This window comes from Pinus tabuliformis, chromosome Q (genome assembly GCF_031772625.1).
Source record: "Pinus tabuliformis cultivar Carrire ecotype Pingquan chromosome Q, CPIR1, whole genome shotgun sequence".
NCBI lineage: Eukaryota > Viridiplantae > Streptophyta > Pinopsida > Pinales > Pinaceae > Pinus > Pinus tabuliformis.
Genome location: NC_142296.1, coordinates 1,298,419,268 through 1,298,432,883, shown reverse-complemented (window position 1 = coordinate 1,298,432,883; position 13,616 = coordinate 1,298,419,268).

Here is a 13,616-nt window from a genome sequence, read left to right as displayed (position 1 = left end):
AAAGTATATCTTGTGTCTTATGTGTGTATGTGAGCTTTTATTTTAACGTTCTCTATTTTATCCATAATTTCCATTTGCATGCATGCACTAATTACAGTAAAATCTACAGATCTAGAAATGTAATAAAACTGTAATAGTATATAATTTCAGATTCTTAATATAATATTATTAGATATATTGTGACGAATTGTCCAGTGGAATATCCATGACAATTTATGGATCATTGACTCAATAAACCCTAGAGCATGAAGAACATGCTTGAGCCAATTGACAAAATAAAATAGAGCATGAAATCCATGCTTTCAAATATATCTATTTATATACATTTTTTTTTCTTTTACAATAATAACAATTATGAAGATCGAGCATAGTTACATTTCTCAACACTCCCTCTTAACTAGGGAGGTATTCATAATTATACCAATAGTACAAGGATCACTTTAAGTTGAAATGTTCTAAGAAGAGTATCATAATTAACATATACAATGCTAGAGATCTTGATATCTAGGGTAGGTATCAATGCTAGGTAGATGATATATTGTTAAGAGAGGCCTTAGACACATGAGTTTTAAAGAACCCAGAAACCGTTTGGTGAAATTCTACCCAGATTGTATTATTAAAATAGTTAATATTTTTAATGGGTTCCCTAAGTCTAAACTTAGGAAAATTAAAATATTAATGGGTATTAATCAAAATATGGGTGAGAATGATCTAGAAGGTAAATCAAGTCATGTTTTAATCTTAGTCGTTGATTAGAGACTTAATCTCGGTCGTTGAAGATTCAACAGGAAAAGTATAAAATGGAGGCTTGGGGTTCATTTGGAAACAGAGAGAGAGAGAGAGAATTGATTTGGAGTTCGATTTCTGGGGCTAGGAAGCTGAGAAATTCGAACTAAGTGATCATTCAACAACAGAGGGGCAATGCAAATCTAGAATGACTTTTCGGAGAATACTGATAGAGAGGCAGAGAGAGCTTGCAAAGAGGTAGCGCAGTAGCCGGGAGAGTTGACGCTGGGCCACTCTGGGCCCACACAGCCTTGACGCAGAGCCAAAAGGGCCAACGCAGGGCCGAAAAGCTGCCTGTCACGTAGAATCCAGAACTGTCGGGAACAACCGAAACTGCCGAGAACTGCCAAAACTGCCGGGATAGCTGATGCAAAAGGTAGAAGAGATGTGACGCAGAGCCTACGCAGGGTCAGCGCAAAAATAACCGGGGTTAGCTAGTCTTGTGCCAGATCAGCCGGAATTCTGCCAGATGAAGTGAGTTAAAACTCACTCAGATTTTTCACCAGTATTTTCTCTGTAAAGGATTGTTAGATGAGCATCCTAGATTTGTATTCAGATATTTCTCTTACATAATAATAAACCCTTAGAACTACTACACCGGTTTTCCCGCATTGGGTTTTCTGGGGACTATTGTATCCAAAAATAAGTGTGTCCTATGTATCTTGTTCTTTGCTCTATTTTCTGTTTCATGAGATCAAATATTTAATTAATGTAGGCTGCAGAAGTAATTTGCTTAAGTATTCAAAAGAATAACTTGATGAATGTAATTTAAAATCAAGTAGGTGAAGTAGATTCAGATTTGCTGTAGTAGGTGTTCCTTCAAAGTGTAGGAATTTTCACATGGTATCATAGAATTGATTTTGAAACAGGAAAAGCAAATCCAACACTGAACAGAAAGGCCAATAGCTGCATTTGGAAGCAATTTGAATCCCCTTGAAGGGATTGCGCAGTGCTTGCCAGGAAGCAGAGATTCCAAGAAAATCTCTCTTTGACGTCGGTAAAGAGTTACAATTTCTGGTTTGTGAGTTTGCAGAGGCAGAGGGAGTGACGCAGAGCCTCAACGCAGTGCTTGAAGGGCACAATTTCTGCTGGGGCAGAAATCTGCTAGAAAATAACGAAGACACGTAGAAGGGGAATTTTCTCCTTAGAGAAATTTCCGCCAGAAAGTTCAAATTTCTCACTTGCTGAGTCGCTGAGCAGTGACTAGAGGAGTCAGTTCGACAGTTGGGTGAGATGGCATCGCATGGGCTCAGAGATCAGGACAAATTGGACAGAGCCTCCAACTATGTCATATGGAAGACCAGAATCTTAGCTGTACTGGAGGAATATGATCTCGAGGCCTACGTCAATAGTGTTGTAGTTGTTTCCGCTGACAATGATTAGAAGAAAAAGTACAAGGCCGAGCAGGGGAAGGTGAAGAGGCTCATTTTCGATGGAGTTCGAGATCATGTGGTCTCACACTTGCAGGGCAAGGATACATCCCAGGAGATGTGGGAAGCCTTGTCATCTTTGTATGAAGGCTCTTCCGAACAACGAAAGATGTATTTAGAGCAGAAGTTGCAACGGACTTTGATGTAGAAAGGAGAAGGGGTGAACCTCTATCTTCAATGTCTTCAGGACACTAAAGACCAGCTTGCTGCAGTGGGGTCCACTCCTCAGCCAACCGCGATGGTGAGGATAGCCCTGAATGGAGTCTCGGATGAATGGAAAGTTTTCTTCCAAAGCATATTGGGCAGAGAAAAACTACCTTCATGACAGGAGATGTGGGCGACTCTTCAACAGGAGGAGTTAAGGAGGGACCTAGTGAAGGTCAACCTCAGTGGCAGCAGTGGGAGTGGCACCAATACCAAGGAGGAGGAGGAGAACGTAGCTCTAGCATCGAAGGGACAACATAAGCCGAAGTGAAAGAAGGACATTTCGAAGGTGAAATGTTTAAGTTGTGGCGATATGGACCACTATGCATCCCAATGTCCTTTGAAGAAAAAGGATAAGGATGAGAAACATGATCCTAAGGCTGCTTCAGCAAAGATTGACAAGGTTGAGTTTGCCATGAGTGCCCACGCATCTCCAGGCGGGAGTTGGGGCGATATTGAGCTGTATTCGGGAGGACTACATGTTGGCAGGGTCCTTGAGGAGTCCACATCTTGGATCAATTCCTTACTACGAGAGCCCAAGATTCAACAGTAGCGAGATGGACTTCGTGTTAGATGATGCAGTGGATTGTTTGGAGGACAGATGCAGTAGCTAGGGACCAGAGACTGATCAGTGCAGAGCAAGGTTGGCAACAGTGTAGGAGTCAGTAGCAGCACAGAAGATTCAGAGGGTCAGAATCAACAACAGTCAGATTCCAACATTCATTGTATTATGTTGAAGACAATTAATTTCAACTAATTTTGGATTTTTTCAGTTGCTTTTCTCAACAACTGAGTTGCAGTACGGATGTAGTGTTAGTGGTGGCAGTGCTATTAGCATAGCATATGTAGTGTTTGAGACGGAGTTGTAGTACAGATGCAGCAGTGGCAGTGGCAGTGTCATGGGCAACAATACAGTAGTAGCAACAACACAGTGTTGGTGGCAACAACAGTGCAGAAAGGAGGTGCTTCAGAAACAGAGCAACATGCAGGTGGACATTGTTGCTACAACGCTCTCCTCGCGAAGAGGGAGTGTTAATTCTTGGTAGCATCGGAAGTGCTCTAGCCTTGAAAATTAGTGGAGAGGCTAAGGCACATGAGTTCTAAAGAACTCAGAAACTGTTTTGTGAAATGCCACCCGGATTGTATTTTATTAAAATAATTAATATTTTTAATGGGGTCCCTAAGTCTAAACTTAGGAAAATTTAAATATTAATGGGTATTAATCAAAATATGGGTAAGATTGATCTAGAAGGCGGATCAAGTCATGTTTTAATCTTAGTCGTTGATTAGAGACTTAATCTCGGCCGTTGAAAACTCAACAGGAAAAATATAAAATGGAGCCTTGGGGTTCATTTGGAAACACACACAGAGAGAGAGAATTGATCTGGAGTTCGATTTTTGGGCTAGGAAGTTGAGAAGTTCGAACGAAGTGATCATTCAACAGTAGAGGGGCAGTGAGAATGCAGAAGGACTTTTCGGAGAATACTGACAGAGAGGCGGAGAAAGCTTGTAGAGAGGTAGCGCAGTAGCCGGGGGAGCTGACGTTGGGCCAGTTTGGGCCCACGCAGCCCTGACGCAGAGCAAGAAGGGCTAGCGCAGAGCAAAAAAGTTGCCTGTCACACAGAATCCAGAACTGCCGAAATAGCCGAAACAACCGGGATAGCTGACGGAAAAGGCATAAGAGGTGACGAAGGGCTGACGTAGAGCCTACGCAGGGCCAGCGCAGAAATAGCCGGGGTTAGCCAATCTTGTGCTGGATCAGCCGAAATTTTGTAGAGTTAAGTGAGGTAAAACTCACTCAGATTTTCGCCAGTATTTTCTTTGTAAAGGATTGCTAGATGAGCATCCTAGATTTGTATTCAAATATTTCTCCTACATAATAATAAACCCTCATAACTGCTGCACGATTTTCCCGCATTGGGTTTTTCTGGGGACTATTGTGTTCAAAAATAAGTGTCCTATGTATCTTGTTCTTTGCTCTGTTTTCTGTTTCATGGGATCAAATATTTAATTAGCGTAGTCTGCAAAAGTGATTTGCTTAAGTATTCAAAAGAATATCTTGATGAATGTAATTTAAAATCAAGTAGGTGAAGTAGATTCAGATTTATTGCAGTAGGGGTTCCTTCCGAGTGTAGGAATTTTCACAATCTAGGCTACCTGCCAAGACACCAACTCAACAAGGATCCAGATGTCATCTAGGCTACCTGCCAAGACATCTACTCAATAAGGATCCAAGTGTCACCTAGGCTACCTTCCAAGACACCAACTCAACAAGGATCCAAATGTCATCTAGGCTACCTACCAAGACACCTACTCAACAAGGATCTAGGTGTCATCTAGGCTACCTAGCAAGACATCAACAAGGATCTAGGTACCATCTAGGCTATCTACCAAGGTACCAACTCTAACAGGGATCTAGGTATCATCTAGGCTACCCGCTAAGATACCAACCCTAAGGACCATCATACCGACTTGTTTAGCCTAAGGTACAATAACTCATCAACCATCCCTCTCAATCAAATATGAGATATCAACTAATCCAAGCTTGTTTCTCGAATATGCAAGCTTCTTATTGGGAAGAGATTTAGTCAAGATATCGGCTACCTATTCATCTGTCGAGATATGTTGTAGCTTTACGACCCATCTTGTACCAAACTTCTAATATAATGGTACTTATTATTAATGTGCTTTGTTCTAGCATGAAACATAGGATCCTCAGTCAGCCTTATGCTACTCTGGTTGTCACAAAATATCACGGTAGGGTCCATCGGTCCTCCAAATAGATTTGCAAGAAGCTTCTTAAGCCAAACAACTTCTTTTCCAATTTCACAAGTGTTGATCAGTGGTTGTCATTGATGTTAACCCAAGCAGCACCTAGGGCTACCCTGATCTTGCATGGGAATTTTGACTTGACAACTTACTCTATTTTGAGTCAAGATCTTCTAGATGGATTCTACTCATCGAGATGTTTCTTTTGATATATGGCACGCCAAGTAATTCTTCACGGTTGGAGTGATATTCATGTTTGAAGTTAGTAACCCCAGTTAGTGGGCTAAAACCCTATGGGGTTGTGGCATGGAACTCATAATTGGTTGTGGTCATTGAATAGTCAATAATTAATAAATATTTTTGCCCCTAAAATCCCTCCAACGTTCACTTGTTGAGGATCCTCTCAACTCAAGACATTCATATAAATAATGACCCTCATATCCTCCTCTTGTAGGGATTTCGTGGCTTCAAATAGGTCATCATGGCATTTTCGCTATAATTTTTTTTTTGCGAAGCTTTAGAAGTTGAAATTAAAACCCATTTGAGCCTAAATCTTGATGAACCTCGTGACCGAAATTCAGATTTTGGTTCGCTATATTTTCAGAGATATGATATGAGGAAGTTAGGGTTTTTGCAGGCTCCCGAATTCCATGTCAAACATGTGACGTTGGTAAAATCGTCATAACTTTCTCTCTGAGCATTGGATTCAAATTTCGTAAATAGTCACAGAAAGAGGATGGACTGTAGTTTGTTGAGTAGCATTTTCAGGGCTGAAGCTCGCAACAGTGACACGTGGCACTTCATACAAGTTCACTCTATTGAACTAGTCTATAATCAGGTCATCGTGGGAGATTGAGCATAACTTTTTCTTGAAGAATCCAATCTTGATCAGACCTGTGGGTTTGGAAAGAGGACTCAGAGGGCTACCACAGGATGAAATTTCAGACCCTAGAGATTCGAAATTACATAAATACAACATATTCAATATCAAGCTCCTAGAAGGCAAGAAAAAGCATGCATTCAAGGATCACTGCAGTAAGGACCACACATCAACAGTCAAGGGTCAGTTTTGGATATAGTCTTGCATAGAGTCTAGGGATATATCAAGAGTGGGAGTCTTTGTCTATTGCTGCAACAAGTCGACAACAAAAGTGACAAGCACACTTCAGGTACGCATTGTAATTCTAATTTGTATTTATTCATTATTATGCACTTACATGTGTTTTGCAAGCAGAGGTAAGTTGAAGGGTATTTTGTTTTGTTTTGGGATTGGTTTCGCCAGGCAAATTTTGCATGCAGGTAGAAGAAGATTCAAGTACTACTTCAAGAAAAAATTCTAGAGCAGAAGTATCAAATCAAAGGAAGCATTGCAACGGGACATCCTTTGAAGACATGACAGCCATCTGTATATTGTGAAGAAGTGTCAAGGCCAAGAGTCATCATTGTAAAGTTGTAAAAGAGTCATTTGTAAAAGTATCATCATTGGAAGTGTCATTATTGTAAAAGAATCAATTTGCCTAGAGTCGAAAAGGCATCGCTGGGAGGTATATGAGTCTCTGTTAGGATGATGTCATGATTGGGTTGCAGGTCATAGTGTGATTGGGTGTTCGGTCAAAATCATTGTAAAACATATTGTATTGTGGATCATTGTCCCTGGTACGAGAGTCCACTCTTTTTATTTAATTTTTGTCTTTATAGGGTGGTAGGGTGGTGCTAGGTAGGTGAATGAAGTCACCTACAGGTTGGGGCCTGTAAACACTTTAGGGTGGTAGGGTGGTGCTAGGGCGAGTTGTGGCTCACTAGGGTGTTGGGGCATCCATTCAGTTGATTACTGAAGAAACCAGGGCATTGGGGCGTCTTTCTAGTAGGAGTTGGAGAAGAATGCTTTTCTAGAATTCTAGAGAGTTGTTGCTTTCATTTCAGTTGGGGCTAAAGATTAAAGAATTTATTAGAAAAACGTTCGGTGGTTTTTGACCCAGAGGAGATTTTCCACCTAAAATTCTTGTGTATACTGTGTTCTTTTATTTACCGTTATCACTGCATAAACATTAATAATAATTGAAGATTAACTAATGCTCTGAAAATATTTAAAAGTGCTAATTGCTAAGGAATATTGATACATCCCCCTTTTATTATTTCCAATAATTGGTATCAGAGCTTGGTTCCTTCAGTAACAGCTTAAACACTGGAAGTCAGTTTTCAGAACATAGAGATGGGAAAGTCAAAGAAGCAGGTTACAAGGATTTCAAAAGAAGGTACATGTACAACAAAATCTGAAGAAAGTGAGTATTGTGTACCAACCCCTGATTTTGATGCAGATAATCACTGGATACTGAATCCAGGATGGAAGTACATTTGCAGGCACATGGAGTATGGGAATCAATTGTTTCTAGTGACACATCTACCGACGAAGCTAAAAGGTAGAATTCAAAGGCCATGAATGTAATTTTGAATGTTTTGCCAAATTCTGTGAAAACAAAAGTTGGTCAATGTTCAACAGCTAAAGCTCTTTGGGAAAAGCTTCATAATCTCTATTCAACAAAGCAATCAGGTCAAGATGTTATTGAAAATTTGGATCCTTTTGATTATGATGAAGAAATGGGAGAAATGAGTAAAATAGAGTTTCAAAATCAAGTGATCAAGGTGATAAAGGAACTCAAAAGTCAAAAGGAAAAGACAAGACTTTTGGAAGAAGAATTGAAGACAACAAAAGAACTCATCAAAGAAAATGAAGAGTCTGAGAAGATGATTAGTAGTCTTAGAACTCAATTGGAAGAAATCAAGAATACAGTGACACGAGACCTCAAGAGAGAAGTCCAACATAGGCAACAGGAACTCGACACAACGTTTGGAGAGATTAGCAGGATCATGGAACAAATGCAGGAAGCAGAAATTGAAAGGAAGGAATCTGATCAAAGATACATATCTATTGTTGACTAAAAGCAAAAAGAATTAGAAACATCTTCAGTAGAAATAAGCAGGCTCAAGATTGAAAATGAGAAGCAGAAGAAACACATACAAGTTCTCAACTGAAAAGTAGAGAAGGCCACTCTTCTCAAGCTACAGGTTGAGGAGGTAGAAAAAAGAAGGAAGATCTTGACAAGATGGTTTCAAGAAGATCTTGCTCAAAAGCAAGAAGAACTTGATGCAACCCATGATGAGATAACAAACTCAAGGGATTGCAAAAAGGACACTTACAAGATGAGACAGATGAAGGAGCAAAAAATAAGGCAATTAAAGATGCTAAAGCTCCAGTTGATGAAGGTACAAGCTCCACATCTTTGTAGGATGATTCTAAGAAGGAAGTTGATGAAAGTGAAAAGCCAAAGAAGAATGTTACAACTCCAAAGAACAAGACCAAAGCAATCAAGAACAAAGGACCACAACAAAATACAACACCGCCTCCAAAGAAAAATGAAAAATCTTCCAGGTATGTTCATTTGTTTTATGGTTATTGTTTTTCATGCGCTAACTATGGACATATGGCCAAGGTTTGTAAAGTTATTGACAGGTACAACTATCAAGGACCATTGCATCTGAATGAACCATTTAGGTACAATCACTATTTGCAAAACCCTAGAAGCAAGTTTGCAGGATCACGAGACAGGTTCCACGATGATTTTGTTAGAAGAGAATACATGCTAGATGGGACAAATATTGAATGTTTCAAATGTCATAACTATGGCCATAGCGCTCACAGTTGCAGATATCTGATGGAATCACCTATGGACAACATTGAATGCTTCAAGTGTCATAACTATGGGCATATGGGTCGAGATTGCAGGAATAAGAAGGTCTGGAAAAGGAAACAAGTACAGGAAGACAAAGCAGATAACAAGGTTTCAACACTTATGCTCTCAGGATTTGTAAAAGCAAAAGGTCATGAGGAATTAGCAGTTGCTTCAGATAATGACTCAAATCAAGATGGTCCGTTAGGTGACTCACTATTTTGAACAATCTGGCTTGTTGACTCCTTAATGTTTGTAGAGGAGGAGTCGATGCAGTAGTATATGGCATAAGTCAACGATTGACAAGAAGGTATTTTGAACAAGATGGTAGTTTCATTACAGGTTCAGGGGGAGCAAAACAGTTGAAGGATTACAAGTTACCAGGGACAAGGCAAGAATAGTATGCAAAGGATATGCACAGGTTGAGGGAATCGATTTTGAAGAAAAATTTGCTCCAGTTGCCAGAATGGAAGCTATTAGGATGTTTCTCGCTTATGCTTGCTCGAGAAAAATCAAGGTTTACAAAATGGATGTTAAGTTATCTTTTCTAAATGGTGAATTGGAGGAAGAAGTTTACATTGAACAACCCGAAGGTTTTCTGCTCTCTAACATGAATACTACGTCTGCAGATTAAAGAAGGCTCTATATGGTCTCAAGCAAGCTGCTAGGGCTTGGTATGCTCGTCTTGATGGATATCTACATCAACAGGGATTCAAGAAACGAAGCGTTGACAACAATCTTTATGTGAAAGTGGATCGAGATAACCTAACAATTATCGAAGTATATGTGGATGATATAATCTTTGGAAGCAGTGATGACAGATTAAGTAAAGACTTTTCCACAAAAATGCAAAGTGAATTTGAATGTCTATGATTGGCGAACTGAAGTACTTTTTAGGGCTTTAGATTTCTCAACAAGATAAAGGAATATTCATATATCAAACCAAGTACATCAAAGAAATGCTCAAGAAATTTCAGATGGAAGATTGCAAGCCAATCCTTACCCCCATGGTAACATGTTGCAAGTTAAGCTTAGAAAATTCGTCAAAGGATGTAGACCAAAGGTTGTATGGATCCATGACTGGTACTCTCTTATATGTGACAGCCTCCCGACCTGATGTGATGTAGGCAGTTGGACAAGTAGCAAGATTCCAAGCAGCACCAAAAGAATCTCATATTATTGTCATCAAAAGAATTCTTTGGTATCTTAAGGGCACAATGGAATATGGTCTATGGTATCCCAAAGGAAATGATCTGGTCATCCAAGCTTATATAGATGCAGATTGGGCAGGAAGTGTTGATAATGGTAAGAGTACCAGTGGAGCAACATTCTATCTAGGTGGTTGTCTTGTTTCATGGTTAAGTAAAAAGCAGTCTTCAATCTCATTATTCACAACAGAAGTAGAATATGTCGCGACAACAGCTTGTTGTACTCAAGTTCTTTGGATGAAGAAAAATTTGCAAGATCTTCAAGTCAAGTTCGATGAGCCTATTCCCATCTTTTGCGATAACACCAATGCCATCAGTATCTCCAAGAATCCTATGATGCATTCCAAAACAAAGCACATTCCAATTAAATATCATTTCGTTAAAGAGCAGATCGTCGAAAGGAGTATCAAGCTTGAATATGTTGGCATAAAAGAACAAATTGCTGACATCTTTACCAAACCATTACCTCCTAAATCATTTGAGTATCTTCGCCAAAATCTTGGGATTCTCCCAAGTTTTCATTCGACTCTTTCTCTTATCTACTCAAGTAGAAAGGGGGAGTGGAGGTGTGTACAGGTCCGCCGAATGGCTGTTTGTCAGGGGGAGTTACCCTTTGCCATTGATGACAAAGGGGGAGAGAAGGCAGTAGGAAGAGGTGTCATGATCGCCGGGGGAGTACTTTTGTTGCCATCAATGCCAAAGGGGGAGATTGTTGATCAGTGGTTGTCATTGATGTTAACCCAAGTAGCACCAGGGGCTACCTCGATCTTGCATGGGAATTTTGACTTGACAACTTACTCTATTTTGAGTCAAGGATCTTCTAGATGGATTCTACTTGTCAAGATGTTTCGGTTGATATATGGCACGCCAAGTAATTCTTGACGGTTTGAGAGATATTCATGTTTGAATTTAGTAACCCCAATTAGTGGGCTAAAACCCTATGGGGTTGTGGCATGGCATGACACTCATAATTGGTTGTGGTCATTGAATAGTCAATAATTAATAAATATTTTTTTCCCTTAAAATCCCTCCAACATTCACTTGTTGAGGACCCTCTCAACTCAAGACATTCATATAAATAATGACCCTCATATCCTCCTCTTGTAGGGATTTCGTGGCTTCAAATAGGTCATCGTGGCATTTTCGCTATAATTTTTATTTATTTATTTATGTATTTTTTCTGTGAAGCTTCAGAAGCTGAAATTAAAACCCATTTGAGCCAAAATATTGATGAACCTCATGACTGAATTTCAGATCTTGTTCGCTATATTTTCGGAGATATGATCTGAGGAAGTTAGGGTTTTTGCAGGCTCTCGAATTCCATGTCAAACATGTGACATTGGGAAAATCGTCATAACTTTCTCTCTGAGCATTGGATTCAAATTTCGTAAATATTCATAGAAAGAGAACGAACTGTAGTTTGTTGAGTAGCATTTTCAGGGCTAAAGCTCGCAACAGTGACACGTGGCACTTCGTACAAGTTCGCTCTACTGAACTAGTCTATAATCAGGTCATCATGGGAGATTGGGCATAACTTTTTCTTGAAGAATCCAATCTTGATCAGACCTGTGGGGTTGGAAAGAGGACTCAGAGGGCTACCACAGGACGAAATTTCAGACCCTAGAGATCCGAAATTACATAGATACAACAGATTCAATATCGAGCTCCTAGAAGGCAAGAAAAAACATGCATTCAAGGATCACTGTAGTAAGGACCACACATCAACAGTCAAGGGTCAGTTTTGGATATAGTCTTGCATAGAGTCTAGGCATATATCAAGAGTGGGAGTCTTTGTCTACTGCTGCAACAAGTCAACAACAAAAGTGACAAGCACTTTTCAGGTACGCATTGTAATTTTAATTTGTATTTATTCATTATTATGCACTTACTTGTGTTTTGCAGGCAGAGGTAAGTTGAAGGGTATTTTGTTTTGTTTTGGGATTGGTTTCACCGGGAAAATTTTGCATGCAGGTAGAACAATATTCAAGTACAACTTCAAGAAAGAATTCAAGAGCAGAAGTATCAAATCAAAGGAAGCATTGCAGCGGGACATCCTTTGCAGACATCACAACCATCTGTATATTGTGAAGAAGTGTCAAGGCCAAGAGTCATCATTGTAAAGTTGTAAAAGAGTCATTTTTAAAGTGTCATCATTGGAAGAGTCATTATTGTAAAAGAGTCAATTTTCCTAGAGTCGAAAAGACATTGTTGGGAGGTATAGGAGTCTCTGTTAGGATGATGTCATGATTGGGTTGCAAGTAATAGTGTGATTGGGTGTTCAGTCAAAATCATTGTAAATCATATTGTATCGTGGATCATTGTCCTTGGTACGGGAGTCCACACTTTTGTATTTAATTTTTGTCTTTATAGGGTGGTAGGGTAGTGCTAGTGCGAGTTGTGGCTCGCTAGCGTGTTGGGGCATCCTTCCAGTAGGAGCTAGAGAGGAATGATTTTCTAGGATTCTAGAAAGTTGTTGCTTTCATTTTAGTTGGGGCTGAAGTTAAAGAATTTATTAGAAAAGCGTTCGGTGGTTTTTTACTCGGAGGGGGTTTTCCACCTAAAATTCTTGTGCCTACTGTGTTCTTTTATTTACTGTTATCATTGCATAAACATTAATAATAACTGAAGATTAAATAATGCTCTGAAAAGATTTAAAAGTGCTAATTGCTAAGGAATACTGATTCATCCCCCTCTCAGTATTTTCAACAAGAAGCTGCAACATATTCAACTTCAGCACTACTCAAAGAAATGAAATCTTGTTTTTGACTCATCCATGAGATCATAGCATATCCCAAACTAAAGCAACCATCGGTAGTGCTTCTTCCATTTGTCTCACTACCACCCCAATCAAAGTTTGTAAATCCTGACAATAGAATCTCATTGCCATCATATTTTAGGCAATGATGAATTGTTCCACGTAGGTATCTCAAGATATGTTTGGCAGCTACCCAATGATCATGACGTGGCTCCAATTGAAACTGACTGAGGACATTTACTGCATAACATATGTCAGGTCTAGAATTCACCAAGTACATTAGGGAGCCAACCAACTGACGATAGCTTGTGGGATCAACAAGACTAGAATCTGAATTCTTCAATTTCTTCAAATTTGTGATCATGGGAGTTGTCATGGGCTTACTATCCATCATGCCAAACTTTTGCAAGATATTGATCACATATTTTCCTTGACCAAGATATATTTCACCTGGTTTCTGCCAAACTTTCAAGCCTAAATAATAATGCATAAGCCCAAGGTCCTTTATTTCAAACTCGGTTGCCAACATTTTCTTACACTCTTGAATTCAATGTTCTACACCTGTAATAAGTAAGTCATCCACATATAATAGTATAATGACAGGTTCATTCTTGACAATCTTGATGTAGAGATTTGGATCAACATAGCTCTTGACAAATCCAATTCTTAACAAATAGGCATCCATTCTTGCATACCAAGCTCTAGGAGCTTGTTTCAAGCTAAGTTGGAGGAAACG